We start from the raw sequence: 13790 nt of genomic DNA on the forward strand, positions 1-13790 counted from the left end.
GTAATATAGCTTGAAGTCAGGCATTGTGATGCCCCTAGCTTTGGTTTTCTTTTTCAACAATCCCCTGGCAATTCGGGGTCTCTTCTGGTTCCATACAAATTTTAGGATTGTTTGTCCCAGCTCTGTGAAAAATGTCAATGGTATGTTGATAGGGATTGCATTGAATGTGTAGATTGCTCTGGGCAGCATAGACATTTTCACAATGTTTATTCTTCCAATCCATGAGTATGGAATATTTTTCCATTTCTTTGTGTCTTCCTCAATTTCTTTCATAAGTGTTCAGTAGTTTCTAGAGTATAGATCCTTTGCCTCTTTGGTTAAGTTTATTCCTAGGTATCTTATGGTTTTTGGTGCAATTGTAAATGGGATTGACTCCTTGATTTCTCTTTCTTCAGTCACATTGTTAATGTATAGAAATGCAACTAATTTCTGTGCATTGATTTTGTATCCTGCCACGTTGATCAATTATCTACTTGCTTCTTTAATAATACTTTCTGAAGAGTCACAGCACAGTTTTTTTTTTTAAATCTTATCTATCTTTTTAAAAATGTTATATTAGTTTCTGGTGTAAACCATAGTGATTTGGCAATTATATGAATCACAAAAGATCACCACAATAAGTATAGTTACCATCTGTCATTATGCACTGTTATTAAAATGAATGGATAAAGAAGATGTGGTATATACATTCAATGGAACATTATTTAGACATAAAATAGAATGAGATCTTGCCACTTGCAACAACATGGATGGATCTACAAAGTATTATGCTAAGCAAAATAAGTCAGAGAAAAACAAATACCATATGATTTTACTCATATGTGGAATTTAAGAAACAAAACAAAGGAACAAAGGAAAAAAAGAGACCAACCGAAAACCAGACTGTTACCTATAGAGAACAAACTGATGGTTACCAGAGGGGAGGTAGGTAGGGGAAAGAGTTAAATAGGTGATTGGGATTGAGGAGTGCACTTGTTGTGATGAGCACTGGGTGTTGTATAGAAGTGTTGAATCACTATATTTCTCACCTGAAACTAATATTACACTATGTTAACTAACTGGAATTTAAATAAAAACTTTATTTTTTAAAGATTCTCTTTATTTGAGAGAGAGAGCATGAGCAGGGGGAGGAGCAGAGGGAGAAGCAGACTCCCCACTGAGCAGGAACCTGGTGTGGGGCTCGGTCCCAGGAACCTGGGATCATGACCTGAGCTGAAGGCAGATGCTTAACCGACTGAGCCACCCAGGCACCCCTTAAATAAAAATTAAAAAAAAATAGATAACTCACAGGGATGAAAAGTTATCCCTGTTAATAATATTATATTACAGTCTATAATTACAGTCAATAATATTATAACATACATTTTAATCTTTTTATACTTTTCAGTTTGCCATCTTCTTTTTTTTATCATTTACATTTTACAGTCTTTAATTAAGCACGTAAAACTGTACTATTTAATATATTTCTCCATGAACTTTTTGTGAAATTCAGATCGCAGCGTATCATTTACAAATCTTTTGTCTTTCTTCTGATCATCTACACCTTTTGCACAGTTCTTGAAAACAACATCATCATCCCACCTTCTTTTAACTTTGAAGTTGGCCTGAGGCTGGGATGGGCCAGTGAGATTAAGGAGAGGGTTTCCACTCAAAATGTTTTCCATACGTATTCTTTCTTCTTCAGCTTTCTGTTCTTGTTCCTTCCTGGCCTGCTCTTCAGCTCTTTCTTTTTTAATTTTTTCTAGTTCTGCAAGAAAAGCTGCAGTATCATCATCATCACTCTCCTCTTCAAAATCTTCATCTTCATCTTCTTCATCTGTTAGAGGATCATCTGCATCAAGGTTGGCAGCAGGAATCTGGTCTAACCGAGGCTTCTTTGACACTGACGAGGAGGTTGTATGTTCTCATGTTGGACGATCTCTATTTTGTTCTCTTGCAGCAGCTCGCTCTTTCTCTTCCAGCTCTCTCCTGAAGTCACGGTTGCGAACCTCTTCAGGGGCATCCTGAGTAGTTTGTCTATATTTTATCTTTGTATGAGAAGATAGGTCTCTACTTGAATACTGTTTTGAGAGTTGGCTCAAATAACCTTCTCCTTTTCCTCTCCCACCTCTCGTAGGTTCAAAAGTTGGCCTACCTGCTGTTGTCATCTTTTATGCTCCCAGAAACCTCTGCGCCCAGGGCCCTGCCATCTTCTTTTATAAGATTGTTATGTCTATTTTTATGAGTAAGATTGATCTAAAATTTTCTTCTGTAATCTTTTCTTTGTTCAGTTTTAGTATCAAAGTCATGCTAATCTCACAATTGAGTTAAGGCATGTTTTCTCTTCTACTATTGTTTTTTTTTAAACATTTGAATAAAGATTTATTTATTATTTATTTATTTATTTATGTTATTTATTTATTTAAATTTAAATTTTATTTTATTTTATTATGTTGTTAGTCACCAAACATCACTAGTTTTTGATGTAGTGATCCGTGATTCATTGTTTTCGTATAACACCCAGTGCTCCATGCAGTACATGCCCTCCTTAATACTCACCACCAGGCAAACCCATCCCCCCACCACCCTCCCTTCTAAAACCTTCCGTTTGTTTCTTAGTGTCCATAGTCTCTCATGGTTCATCTCTCCCTCCGATTTCCCCCTCTTCATTTTTCCCTTCCCTCTCCTAATGTCTTCCATGCTATTCCTTATGTTCCACAAATAAGTGAAACCATATGATAATTGACTTTCTCTGCTTGACTTATTTCACTTAGCATAATCTCCTCCAGTCCCATCCATGTTGATGTAAAAGTTGGGTATTCATCCTTTCTGATGGCTGAGTAATATTCCATTGTATATATGGACCACATCTTCTTTAGCCATTTATCTGTTGAAGGGCATCTCAGCTCTTTCCACAGTTTGGCTATTGTGGACATTGCTGCTATGAACATTGTGGTGCATATGGTCCATCTTTTCATTTACCCTTTGGGGTAAATACCCAGGAATGCAATTGCTGGGTGATAGGGTAGCTCTATTTTTAATTTTTTGAGGAACGTCCACACTGTTTTCCAAAGTGGCTGTACCAACGTGCATTCCCACCAACAGTGTAAGAGGATTCCCCTTTCTCCACAACCTCTCCAACATTTGTTGTTTCTTGCCTTGTCAATTTTTGCCATTCTAACTGGTGTAAGGTGGTATCTCAATGTGGTTTTGATTTGAATTTCCCTGATGGTTAATGATGATGAACATTTTTTCATTGTGTCTATTAGCCATTTGTATGTCTTTGGAGAAGTGTCTGTTCATGTCTTATGCCCATTTTTTGACTTGATCATTTGCTTTTTGGGTGTTGAATTTGAGAAGTTCTTTATAGATCTTGGAAATCAGTGCTTTGCCTGAAGTGTCATTTGCAAATATCTTCTCCCATTCCGTGGGTAACCTCTTAGTTCTGTTGACTGTTTCCTTTGCTGTGTAGAAGGTTTTTATCGTAATGAAGTCCCAAAGGTTCATTTTTGCTTTTTTTTCACTAGCCTTCGGAGATGTGTCTTGAAAGAAGTTGCTGTGGCCAATGTCATAGAGGTTACTGCCTATGTTCTCCTCTAGGATTTTGATGGATTCCTGTCTCACATTGAGAACTTTCATCCATTTTGAGTTTATCTTTGTGTATGGTGTTAGAGAATGGTCGAGTTTCATTCTTTTGCATGTGGCTGTCCAATTTTCCCAGCATCATTTATTGAAGAGACTTTTTTCCATTGCATATTTTTTTCCTGCTTGTGGAAGATTATTTGACCAAAGAGTTGAGGGTTCATATCTGGGCTCTCTATTCTGTTCCATTGGTCTATATGTCTGTTTTTGTGCCAGTACCATGCTGTCTTGATGATCACTGCTTTGTGATATAGCTTGAAACCCAGCAATGTGATGCCCCCAGCTTTGTTTTCCTTTTTCAACATTTCCTTGGTGATTCAGGGTCTTTTCTGATTCCATACAAATTTTAGGATTGTTTGTTCCAGCAGTTTGAAAAATGTCATTGGAACTTTGATCAGGATGACATTGAAGGTATAGATTGCTCTGGGTAGCATAGACATTTTTAAAAAATTTTTTTATTGTTATGTTAGTCACCATACATTACATCATTAGTTTTTAATATAGTGTTCCATGGTTCATTGTTTGTGCATAATACCCAGTGCTCCATGCAGAACGTGCCCTATTTAATACCCACAATGTTTATTCTTCTGATCCATGAGGATGGACTGGTTTTCCATCTTTTTGTGTCTTCTTCAATTTCTTTCATGAGTGTTCTGTAGTACCTAGAGTATAGATCCTTTACCTCTTTGGTTAGGCTTATTCTGAGGTATCTTATGGGTTTTGGTGCTATTGTAAATGGAATTGTTTCTCTAATTTCTCTTTCTACAGTTGAATTGTTAGTGTATAAGAAAGCAACTGATTTCTGTGCATTGATTTTGTATCCTGCCATATTACTGAATTGCTGTATGAATTCTAGTAATTTGGGGGTGGAGTCTTTTGGATTTTCCACATAAAAAGAATATGTGACCACTAAGCCGGCCCTGCAAGATGTATTAAGGGGAGTTCTATAAAGGGAGAAAGACCCTGAGTGATATACAACAGAAATATACAGGGACAATCTATAAAAACAAGGTCTTCACAGGCAGCATGATGACAATTCAAATCTTTCAATAATCACTCAACATGAAAGGCCTAAATGCTCCCATAAAATGGCACAGGGTTGCAGATTGGATAAAAAGATAAGACCCATCTATATGCTATCTACAAGAGACTCATTTTGAACCTAAAGATACAACCAGACTGAAAGTGAAGGGATGGAGATCCATCTTCCATGTCAGCGGACCTCAAAAGAAAGCTGGGGTAGCAATTCTTATATCAGACAAGTTAGATTTTAAACTAAAGACTGTAGTTAGGGACACAGAAGGACACTATATCATTCTTAAAGGGTCTATCCAACAAGAAGATCTAACAATCGTAAATATCCATGCCCCCAACATGGGAGCAGCCATCTACATAAGCCAACTGTTAACCAAAATAAAGAGTCATACTGATAACATGTTAATTGTAGGAGACCTCAGTACTCCACTCTCAGCAATAGACAGATCATCTAAGCAGAAAATCAACAAAGAAACAAGACCTTTGAATGACACGCTAGACCAGATGGACCTCATAGATAATATACAGAACATTCCACCCTAAAACAACAGACTTATCCAAAAGAAGAGAGAAATGACCCAAATTAATAAAATTATGAATGAAAGGGGATAGATCATGATTAACACCAAGGAAATAGAAACAATTATTAGAAATTATTATCAACAACTATATGCCAATAAATTAAGCAACCTGGAAGAAATGGATGTCTTCCTGGAAACCTATAAACTCCCAAGACTGAAACAGGAAGAAATTGACAACCTGAATAGGCCAATAACCAGGAACGAGATTGAAGCATTGATCAAAAACCTCCCAAAAAACAAGAGTCCAGGGCCTAATCGATTCCCTGGGGAATTCTACCAAACATTCGAAGAAGAAATAATACCTATTCTACTGAAGATGTTTCAAAAAATAGAAACAGAAGGAAAGCTTCCAGACTCATTCTATGAGGCCAGCATTATCTTAATCCCCAAACCAGGCAAAGAGCCCAGCAAAAAGAATTTCAGACCAATATCCCTGATGAATATGGATTCCAAAATTCTCAACAAAATCCTAGCTAATAGGATCCAACAATACATTAAAAGGATCATCCACTGCAAATAAGTGGTATTTATCTCTGGAATGCAAGGGTGGTTCAACATTTGCAAATCAATCAATGTGATAGAACACATTAATAAGAGGAGGGAGAAGAACCATATGGTCCTCTCAATTGATGCAGAAAAAGCATTTGACAAAATACAGCATCCTTTCCTGATTAAAACTCTTCAGAGTATAGGGATAGAGGGAGCATTCCTCAAGTGCATAAAATCCATCTATGAAAAACCCACAGCAAATATCACCCTCAATGGGGAAAAGATGAGAGCCTTTCCCTTAAGATCAGGAACACATCAAGGATGCCCACTCTCGCCACTATTGTTCAACATAGTACTAGAAGTTCTGGCAACAGCAATCAGACAACAAAAAGAGATAAAATAGTATTCAAATTGGCAAAGAAGTAGTCAAACTCTTTCTCTTCACAGATGACATGTATTTTATGTGGAAAATCTTCTATTCTTCTTTAGAAGAGTTTGTGTAAAATTGGGATAATTTCTTCCTTGAATGTTTGGTGAAACTTAACAGTGAAGTCATTTTTGCCTGATATGTTCAAAAATAGGTTTCTGACCATTGATTCAATTATAAGTGAGTTTATAAATTATGTTTATATGATCATATGTTTGGGTTTTCAATTTCTCTTGAGTACATTTTTTTAGAATTTATTAATCTTACCTAGATATTCAGACTGATTGCCATAATTTGGTTATAACATTTTTCTGTAGTAGTCCTTAGAGCTGTTTGCCAAATATATCTTCTTTAATCTGCTTGACACATGGTAAAATCGTACCCCCTGACCCTTTTGTGGTTGGCTGGGGTCATGTGACCAGTTTGGTCCAATGAGTTGTGAGTTAAAGTGATGTATATTGCTTCTGGGCTAGAGCATATAATTACTGCAAGACCCTTTAGAGCTCCTCCTTTTCCCTGGTACAATAAGAGGCAACATTTTATATGGTATCTTTTCCATTAGCCAGGATATCTGAGTGACTTCATTGAGAAGAGGCCCTCTGCCAACAATAGACATGTAACAGAAGTAAAAATAAATCTTTGTTTTCTGTTACTGCGTCATTTTCTAGCTTATTCTGACAGATGATGCTCTTATTATCTGTTTAATGTCATTGTAGCATCTGCAATAATGTTCGCTTTTCAATTCCATCACTCTCCCTCCCTCCCACCTCCCAGTCTCACCACCAGAAGTTTGTCAATTTTATTAGTCTTTTGAGAGAACAAATTTTGGGCTTTGCTTATGTTTGTTTTCTATTTTTTAAATTCTTTTTTTAATTTAAGTTTTGTTAACATACAGTGCAATATTGGTTTCTGGAGCAGAATTTAGTGATTCATCACTTACATACAACACCCAGTGTTCATCCCAGCAAGTGCCCTCTTTAATACCCATCAGGCATCTATCATCCCCCACCCACCTCCCTCCATCAACCCTGAATTTATTCTCTATCATTAGGAGTCACTTATGGCTTGTTTCCCTCTCTCTTTTTTTTTTTTAAATTTTCCCCTTTTCCATGTGTTCATCTGTTTTCTTTCTTAAATTCCACATATGAGTGAGATCATATGGTATTTGTTTTTCTCTGATTGACTTATTTCACTTAGTATAATACACTCTAGCTCCATCCACGGCATTGCAAATAGAAAGATTTCATTCATTTTTAAAGATTTTATTTATTTTTTTATTTGACAGAGACAGAGAGAGCACAAGCAGGCAGGGCAGCAGGGAGAAGGAAAGGGAGAAGCAGGCTCCCCACTGAGCAGAGAGCCTGACATGGGGCTCCATCCCAGGACCCTGGGATCATGACCTGAGCCAAAGGCAGATACTTAACTGTCTGAGCCACCCAGGTGACCTGAAGATTTCATTCTTTTTGATGGTTGAATAATATCTGTGTGTATGTGTGTGTTTATATACATACCACATCTTCTTTATCCATTCATCAGTCAGTGGACATTTGGGCTCTCTCTTTGGTTTTCCTCTTGTTAACAATGCTGCTATAAACATTGGGGTGCATGTACCCCCTTTGAATCTATTTTTTTTATCCTTTGGGTAAATACCTAGTAGTGCAATTGCTGGGTCTTAGAGTAGGTCTATTTTTAACATTTTGAGGAACCTCCAAACTGTTCTCCAGAGTGGTTGCACCAGTTTGCATTCCCACCAACAGTGCAAGAGGGTTCGCCTTTCTCCACATCCTCATTAACACCTGTTGTTTCTTGTGTTGTTCATTTTAGCCATTCTGACAGGTGTGAGGTAGTATCTCATCATGGTTTTGATCTGTATTTCCCTCATGTTGAGTGATGTTGACCATCTTTTCATGTGTCTGTTAGCCATCTGGATGTCTTCTTTGGAAAAGTGTCTGTTCATGTCTTCTGCCAATTTTGTAACTGGATTATTTGTTTTTTGGGTGTTGAGTTGTGTGTTTCTTTATAGATTTTGGATACTAACCCTTTATCAGAGATGTCATTTGCAAATATCTTCTGATTTTTCTTTAATTTTTTCCTTCTGCTTTAAAAAATGTTTAGGTTTTTAATTAATTTGCTGTTCTTTTTCTAACTTTTTGAAATGTTAGTTCATTAATTTTCATCTTTTCTTTTCTTCTAATATATGCATTTAAGATACTAAATTCTCTCCAAGATTCACTTTTCCCATAGATCTTAACACATGAGGTGCTTGTGTGATTATTCAGTTCAAAATATGTGCTAATTTCCATTATGATTTCTTCTGTGATCCAAAAGATCTTCTGTGATGTGGGTTTAGGAAGTGCATTCCCTAATTTATAAATAGACATGTTTTCTTATCCTTTTTTAGATTTTCAGTCTAAATGAATTATGAATAAAGGGCATATACTATATATATTTTCAAACCTTTGAAATTTAAATATTTCTCTTGTAAATAATATATAGGGTTTTTTAATCCACTGTGACAATTTTTGTCTTTTGACTTGTTAATATCATCCATTTACATTTAATTTAATTACAGATCATTAAGATTTCTCCTACTTTCTTATTTTTTCTTTACACTTATCATATATGTTCACAGTTTTCTTTCCTTTCTTGACTTTTCTTTTACTGACTAAATATTATTTTATCATTATTCTATTGAAAGTTTAAAAAGTTGTTTCTTTTCTTGTGGTGACTACCCTAGAAATTATAACATGTACACTTCATCTTTCAAAGTATGGTTACCTCCCTCCTAGATAAACAATAAATACTGTAACTCCATTTATCCTCTTCTTGACTTGCTGTTATCTAATATTTTTAATCTACCTCTTGGTTTTACCCAAACAATGCATTATGATAATTGTTTTCTAGAATCAATGGTTGTTTACATTTGCCTATGTATTTAGCCATTTTTTTCCTCGATTTTTCTTGTATTTCTGATTTTTCATCTGAGATCACTTTATTTATGTCTGAAATTTATCCTTTAGAATTTTTAGTGAGTGTCTGATGATTACAAATTCTCTTGGCTATTTATTCTTAGTTTTTCTCTAAGAACATTCTTATTTCAACTTTAGCAGTTTGAGGTCCACATCCTTCTAATGAGAATTACTACTGATAAGTCAATGGTTAATCTATCATTCTTCAAAGATAATTTTTCTTTTCCCTCTGACTGCTTTAAGGTTTTTGTCTCTGGTTTTCTTCAATTTCCTATGACTCAAGAGTGTGGATTTGTTTTTATTTAACCTTCTTGAGATTAAGTGGACCTTTTGAATCTGTGTGTTGAGGTGTTTCATCAATTCTCATATTCCCAAAAAATATTTTTTTTGGCCCATTTATTCTCTCCATTCATTCTAGGCCTCTAATCAAATGGATTCAAACTGTATTTTCTACATCTCTCACCCTCTCTACATTTTCTATATTTTTACATATTTGTGCTGTGTCTCAATATTTTTTCTATTCTATCTTCTAAGTCACAAATCCTGTCTTTTGTTTGTATTCAATCTTCTACCGAATTAAAGTTTTTAACTTCAGTTATTGCTTTTTTTCATCTCTAGATGTTATTTGGTTCTTTTTAAAGCCTATTATTTTTTTTATTTTATGATTTCCTATTCCTGGTAGAAATTTTAAAGTTTATGATTTACTTCTATATCATGGTAATCATAGTCGATCTAAAACATGTATCTGAAAAGCCTTGTCTGGAACTGCTGTTAGGCCTATTGTCAATTTCTGTTGTTTAGAGAGTTCCAAGACCTAGTTCAATATTACAGAAAGATTTTGGGTTTGCTTCTCTCAGTTCTCTGTGGTATGTTTAGTTGGGATGACTTCAAATCAAGTTTAAGTTCTGAGGGTCACTAGTCCATCTAGACCTTGCTTAGCTGTGTGGAAAGACATGGGAGATTTGGTCTTATCACAGCATGAGGAGGTTTCCTTTTGCTTTTCCTGTTCTTTTTCCTCTCCTAATTGGTTCAAAACCACAGCATCCCATTCTGTAGTTATCAGAGTTTAAAGTAACTCTAGGGGGTCAAGCTCTGGTTTGTTCTAACTGAGGATGGGGTTCAATATAAATGTCTTCCACATGACTCCTCCCACTCATAATGGTATGTCCTGACAAAGAATCAAAAGACAAGTATTTGTGATAGTAGTTCATACCTTCTCAACATAGGTAACCTTGGTGTTCTAATATTCCATTCTGTTTGTCTATTACTAGAACTACAACTTCTAATGTTGTTCTTAAATCCCCCCCCCCCCAGGTTCACCATGCTATGTTTAGGTGTGATTTACTTTTCTTTTCTTTTTTTTTTCCTCATGAAAGTAATTCATCTGACTTTTTATTTGTGGATTGTATCTTCCATCAGTTCTGGAATATTCTCAACTATTATGACTTCAAGTATTGTGTCTACTTTGCTTTGTATGTCCTATTTCCAGAACTCTAGTTACACTTATATTATACTCTATAACTCTGCCTTCATCATTTCTTAATCTTGCATTCGTATTTTTCATTCTTTCTATGTGCTACTGTATTAATCTCCCAGAGCTGTTGGAATAAAGCACCACAAATTGGTGGCTTCAAACAAAAGAGAATCATTCTCTCATAGTTTTGAAGCCTAGAAGTCCAAAATCAAGGTATCTCCAGGTGTTGATTCCTTCTGGATGCCCTGAGGAAGAATTTGTTCCATGTGACTTTCTTACCTTCTGGTAGTTGTTGGCAATCTTAAGTACTCCCTGGCTTTAGATACATTGTTCCAATCTCTGCCTCTGTCTTCATATGGCCTTGCCCTATGGGTCTTCTTTATATCTGAGTTAAAAAGATCCCTCTCCTTTCTCTTATAAGGACATAAGACATTGGATTTAGGGCTCACCCTAAATGTAGGATGATCTCATCTCAAGATCATTAATTTAATCACATCCACAAGGACCCCATTTCTAAATAAAATCATATTTACTAGTACTAGGGGTTAGAATTTGGACATACCTTTTTGGGGACAAAGTTCAACCCACTATAGCTACATTCTGATTAATTTATTCATATAAATCTTCTTGTTTATTAATTTTGCTTTACTTGCATCGAATATGCTTTTAAACATGTTCATTTAAATTTAAAAAATTTCAACTATTATATTTTCCTCTTTCAAAGATGATTACTCTTTCTTTCAGTTTTTCTCTGCACATATTTTAAAGCTGATCTTTATTTTCTTAAATATAAAAAAACATGGTTATATATATTTGTTTAAAGTAAGTATAATATCTGAAGTTTTGGGTCTTAACATCTGAAGGAATGGGTCCATTCCTATTGTTTGTTGTTTCCCTTGGCTCATAGTGCCTTGTTTTCTCATATTTTTAGTGAATTTTAATTGTGAGTAGTTCAATTTAATTAAAAATTTGCTTTTTGAGATTCATGGAGACCTGGTATTATTATTATTTATTATTTTTTTTCTAAGTTTTTATTTAAATTTTAGTTAGTTAACATACAGTATAATATTAGTTTCAGGAGTAGAATTTAGTGATTCATCACTTGCATACAACACCCAGTGCTTATCACAACAGACCTGATATTGTGGGCTCATTCAGAAAGTGTGTGCATTTTGCTTCTGCCAGAGCCTGGGATAACTTCTTGTTTGGGACAACTTTAAACTAAATTTTAGTTTGAGAGTTTGCAGATGACTCAGACACTTTAAGTTTGCACTTGAAGTCAACATAATGGCCAGATTATGGATTCAACTTTTTAAGGATGTTGCTTTCCTGTGCTAAATTGCCAAGTTGCAGACAGATTTTCATGTAATCTTTTGTGAAAGTGAGTGGTATTTCTAGTTTACTCTTATACTAAGGTATAGCACTTTGGTGCCTCTGACTTAAAAGAGGAAAGATCTCTGCTTAGACTCTCAACCTTAGACTCTGAAATTTTCCATGTACCTCATGTGCCTTGAAAACTGAAATCCAAGTTCACCTAGTTTGGCAAATCTCAAATTCCTCTTACCTCTCTGGTTCCCATACTCAAGCCAGAGACTTGAGTATTCCTTACTTTCATTCCAGCTCAACAGTGCTCTTAATAAAATGCTTTAAAGCTTTTATCTAGCACTTAAGTTGTCTATAGTGAAAGTTTAGTCTAGTAATATCATCTATCTTACCAGAAACAGAAATCTCCTTTTCCTATTTGAGTCAATTTGGATGGTTCTTATTATTTTAGAAAAATGTTTATAGCAACTACATTTTCTTTTCAAAATGATTGGCCTAGATTTTTTTTTATCATATAGTTTCATGTGTTTTAAAAGTTCAACTGTATTGTGGTTATGGCACAATCTTTATTTATAGTTAATTTTTACCTTTTCTCGTTGTTTTTCTAACTTAGGCCAATAATTAATAGAGACAAATACATAGCGATTAAAATAAAATGCAATAAGATCTGTGAAGTTTCTATGAGTGCATTATGGAGGTACTCACAAAAGACATTTTGTCAAGATTTAAATGGGGAGATGTATGGAAAGCTCTTTGCACACTATCTCATACTTGTAAAGACCTCAATAGATGTTAAACGTAGTAGTACTAGGGAAACCTTCCTTAGGGCAAAGGAATTATCCAAAGGGATCATTGGATGAATGGGAAAAATAAGTCCGTATTAATAAAGCTCAGAGCAACTAAATAAACTTCAATAGACCTAAGTTAGAATAAAAGGGTAAGAACAGCAAGAGGTGAGGCTGGAGGGCTAAGAGTGGGGCATATCATGTAGGTCCTGGTAGATATAATTAGAAATCTGAATTTTATCCTAAGAGAAACATAGTGTTGAAGGTTTCCCTATAACTACCACTATAATGACCAATTTTCCTTAAAGGGAAGTGGGAGATCCTACACAAAACTTCAAGAACAAAACCCAATTCTTCTGTCCTTTTCTCTGCCTTCTCTACATTTGGTTCTATATTAGATATGTTCTGATTTTATGCCTTATTACATATGATTATTAGATGATTTAATTTAGCTTATAGACAATCCAATTAAGCTTTTTCTGGCCCCCAAAACATGTGGTTGGCAACCTCTAAGATGGCCCCCAATGATTTCCACTCCCTGGTATTCACACCCAGTGTAACTCCCTTCCCTTGAGTGTGGGCTGAACTTTTTGACTCACTTCTAAGGAATATAATATGGCAGGATTAATGTGATGGCACTTCTGAGTTAGATTATAAAAAGATTATGGCTTGTTTGGGGTGCTGTATTTCATGCTCTCTCTTGGATCTTTTGTAATAGGGGAAACCAACTGTGATGTCATAAGGCAACCCTGTGGAAAGAACAGGCCTACCAAGAGGCATGTGAAAGATTTGAAAGTAGATAGTTTTCCATTTGAGCCTTCAGGTAAATGCAGCCCTGGCTGACATATTGATTGTAGTCATGTGAGAGACTATGAACCAGAATCACTCAGCTAAGCTGCTCCCGAATCTGGGAGCAGATTCATCACTCACAAAAAATGTGAGATAATAAATTTATGTTTTTAGCCACTAAGTTTTGGAATAATTTGTTATGCAACAATGGATAACTAATATACCTGGCTTGCTGGCAGGGCAATCAGTCTGACTCACAGAAAACATATTTGAGATATAGGAATGAAAATGTAATGA

The 13790-nt window shown here is 35.3% G+C and overlaps 1 pseudogene; it reads right to left on the bottom strand.

Annotated features, from left to right (window-relative positions):
* Positions 1 to 1417: 1417 nt before the first annotated feature.
* LOC112824635 (spliceosome-associated protein CWC15 homolog pseudogene) lies at positions 1418 to 2162 on the bottom strand (annotated as a pseudogene).
* Between the last annotated feature and the right edge of the window lie 11628 nt (positions 2163 to 13790).

The sequence above is a fragment of the Callorhinus ursinus genome, unplaced genomic scaffold (genome assembly GCF_003265705.2).
Source record: "Callorhinus ursinus isolate GAN/ISIS: 27379988/994484 unplaced genomic scaffold, GSC_fseal_2.0 scaffold9, whole genome shotgun sequence".
Classification (NCBI taxonomy): Eukaryota; Metazoa; Chordata; class Mammalia; order Carnivora; family Otariidae; genus Callorhinus; species Callorhinus ursinus.